The following is a 3871-nucleotide window of genomic DNA, read 5'->3' as shown; positions in this document are numbered from 1 at the left end:
CCAATGCCCTTATGTTAGGCGAATTATTATATTATCGCACACTGTTGTGCTCTGTGAATCAATTGACTTTCATCAGTACAATATAATGTCTGTCAGAGACGAAATTAAGGTCTACAGTTTGACCTGTCATTTGTCCGCCATTTGGACAGTTATCTACAGTGAAATCCTTGAGGTTACCGGATTTGCAGTATCCATCTTGGAAGACATCACTCAACTCTTCAACCTGTTGCAGCATTCTTCGTCAGCAGAGTTTTGTACCCAGCTTTTCTCCAAGATGAACTATTACCTCTTTGGGGTGTTACCGACCTATTACGGCAGACACATCTTTTGCAACTTGGATCTTTCTGCTTTAATAAAATTTACGTTGAAGTTTAAAAGGTGAGCCTGTTGTAATTCTGATTGGGGTTCTTCATTCTGCCAGGGCAAAAACCTTGTGAGAGAAATTCTCACACAACTGAAACAATGGTAATTTTTTTAGTTTGTTTTCGCCTTAAAAATTGTATTCGAGTATGCTGAAAACAAATATCACATTCAAATGTTGTGCAGATAAGTAGCGGTCTGGATATTAAGCCATTTTTTTTTCCAATACATTATTTAACAAATATCAGCGGTATTCGCCATTCTTAACATGGGAAGGAGAGGGTGTTTTGTAACACGATTGTGCATTTAGTACTTTTCAATTAGGAAAAAAAACATCGGCACCAGTGTGATTATATGCGTGTGTGTGTGTGTGTGTGTGTGTGTGTGTGTGTACACACATTTTTTTTTTGTGATCTATTATTTTTAATTTACTTCAGTTAGATTCAAAAGATCAAGGGAGTTTACTCTTCCTGGAGCTAACACTTGATTTCATTAAAATTTGGATTTATATCCGAGTGCTTTTTTTTAAGAATAGACATTGTTCCCGTTATGGGTTGCCAACTTTATTTCGTTACAGCTTGGTATTTTTTATTAGGTAAGTTAGGTAAGTTGGTAATTTTTTTTTTTTTTTTTCGGGACCCATTATATAAACAAAGAAAATTACTCCAGGAAAATGCCTACTTCGGACCATTACATTGTGATGTGGATTACTCCAAATACAGATTGGATCACTTTACCACACTGCTATCAAAGACATTCACTTTGGATTTTACCATGCAATTTGGGTGTGAATTTTTATATATTAACTACCCTTACTCTACAATATTTAAATACTTAAAAAAAACTTTTAATTGTGATTTTCCATGTCTCACTGACTTTACCAAATAAGGTGTAAACCATTATAACTATTTGCTAATATTTTCTCTTCTGAAGAGATGGTAGACATCAAAATCCTGTAGGATAAAGAATTATAATATTTCAAATATATTCTTTGTCTTACATAGAATAATAAAAATCTTTTGATTTGAAATTCAAACATTTCATAAATTTTTAAATTCATTGAATGACTAAAATTTTTTATATATATATATATATATATATATATACGAGCAAACAGTTAATAAAACATGTTAACAAACACTTTGAAATTAATTAAAAACATATTTAATCTGAAAAGGAAATGTTAGATAAATGGATAGTCCTTAATCCGCGGAGTTTTGTAGAAATACTTTCCTTCTCATCAGAGAGTAGGAATTAGCAAAATGCGGGATCGGATTTTGCATGCAAAAGTATTTGATGAAACAACAAGTATGTCAAAGGTTTTACTTGATAACAAAAAACGTGAAGCAGAGGGAATATGGTGAAGAAAATAGTGATTACACATGAATAGATAGTCTGGTGGAAGATAAATAATCCAGTGATGGTAAAATCCAAGTATATAATTTCAAGAAAGTTTTTATTTTATATACATACTAGCAGGGGTGCCCGGCGTTGCTCGGGTGTTTGGAGGTGTATGCTGTGCAAAAAAAAACAAAAAAAAATGGTTAATTTTTTAAAACTTTGACCCCCATTATGACCCCTTAAAATTTATTGTTTCGGGCTCAAATCACTTTATTAAGTTAGATCCAGGTTCAAGGAACCTATATCTAAAATTTCAAGTGTCTAGACCCAAAATTGTCGGAGGAGTTTGGTAGAGTTGTTAAAGGTCAAATCTTTGAAATTTGACCCCTTAACAGCCAAATTTCTGGCTGACACCCATCACATCGATTTTCCCAAATCTCAGTACCCGGTATTTCAAATTTCGAGTCTATAGACTAAAGATTGACAGAGTTATTGCGTAGGGAAATGTACACAGATAGACAGACACACAGACAGACAGACAGACACGTTCACTTTTATAGATATATAGATATATATATTTGATAATAATCCAAGGTTAATATTTTCCAGAGGTAAAGTAACCAATGAAGTAACCACCAAGGCAAGAGGTTGTGGGGAAATAGATATTCATATGCAAAACTAGGAAAACAAATGACTATGATTCAAACATTTTATGGCTGTAAAAAAAAATACCGAAAATAGGCTCTGGATGATGACTGATTCCCTTAATATGCGACTTTAAGGGCAAATGTCACATAGCCCACTACACAATTCAGTTCATTAGCTTTCCAACGAGCCCTCATTTGTTAAATTCTGATCAATGGTCGCTGAGATTTTGGACTTATAAAATTGCCAAAAAAGGTGGTATATCTATATATTAGTGGCCTGGCAAGGCCACAGGGGAGACAACCAACAAAAGAAAACTCTAAGCAAAATTCATCCCAAAGTAGCTTGCTAGGACACTATATATACAAATGTAGGCAAATTTGGACATATTTTATTGGTTTGAAATTATAGGTCCTTTTTTACTAATTGTCATAGCATTTTAACCATAGAATAATAATATAATCTTCTAAAAGCCTGCAAATTTTCATGTAGTTTCGTCCCATATAACCAAAGATATGAGCATTTAAATATTCAATTTGGCGACGAGTATAGATATATCCATATATTAATTTCACCAAGACCTGTGGCATTGACTGAGGAGAGACTAAAACTTGCTGCTATGGTTTTAAAAATGATCTGAAATAACAGCAAGGGGTGACTTGATTCCAAATCTCATATGTTATATCTCCCCTCTTTTGGAAATAGGGTACGATTATGAATATCTTCAGTATCAAATAATCTTTATACACTGTAAAATTTACTTTATGTATGAAAACCAAAGGGGGGAAATATAACAAATGAGAAATATTTGGAATCAAGTCTCCCCTTGCTACTATTTCAGATCATTTGAAATCATAGCAGTCTTCCCTCCATCAAGGCCAGAGATTTGGGGGAAATATCAAATATTTTGTAATTCATATGCAAAACTAGGAAAACAAATGACTATGATTGAAACATAGGTAAAGGTGTAGTATTTTTCCACCCATGAAAAATACGTTAAAATTGCCACTATTGTGGGTTTTCCAGAGTGCTGAAAACGAAAATAACAATAAAACCCTAGGAAACGAATAGTTTCCAAGATATGAAGAAATTATAAAGTGAGGATGACATTTCTATATTAATATAACGTAAAATGAACATCCACTTTATAGCGAAGATTGGCATAAAGTGGGTGCTCATTTTACGTTAAATTAATATAGAAAAGTGATCCCCAACTTCTTGAAACAGTAATGTGTGAACTTAAGGGCAAATGTCATATAGCCCACTACACAAGTCAGGTCATTAGCTTTCCAACGAACCTTCATTGGTTAAATTCTGATCAGTAGTTCCTATTTACAATGCCTCCCAATGGGACAGAGTTAGACACCAGGGTCGTTTTTAATGTGGAGAAAAGGAACAAAAATAAAAATTATCTCAGTCGTGAAGGATTTCTCCTCCACTGACAGAGAACAAGAAATTGAAGTGTAGATCTGAAGAACAGATACTACACTTTGATCTTGACTCGAAGGTTGCCGAGATTTTCAAC

The sequence above is a fragment of the Euprymna scolopes genome, chromosome 35, assembly GCF_053919585.1.
Source record: "Euprymna scolopes isolate OS-2025 chromosome 35, ASM5391958v1, whole genome shotgun sequence".
Lineage (NCBI taxonomy): Eukaryota > Metazoa > Mollusca > Cephalopoda > Sepiida > Sepiolidae > Euprymna > Euprymna scolopes.
The sequence above is the reverse complement of the archived record's forward strand: the minus strand, read 5'-3'. Positions refer to the sequence as shown.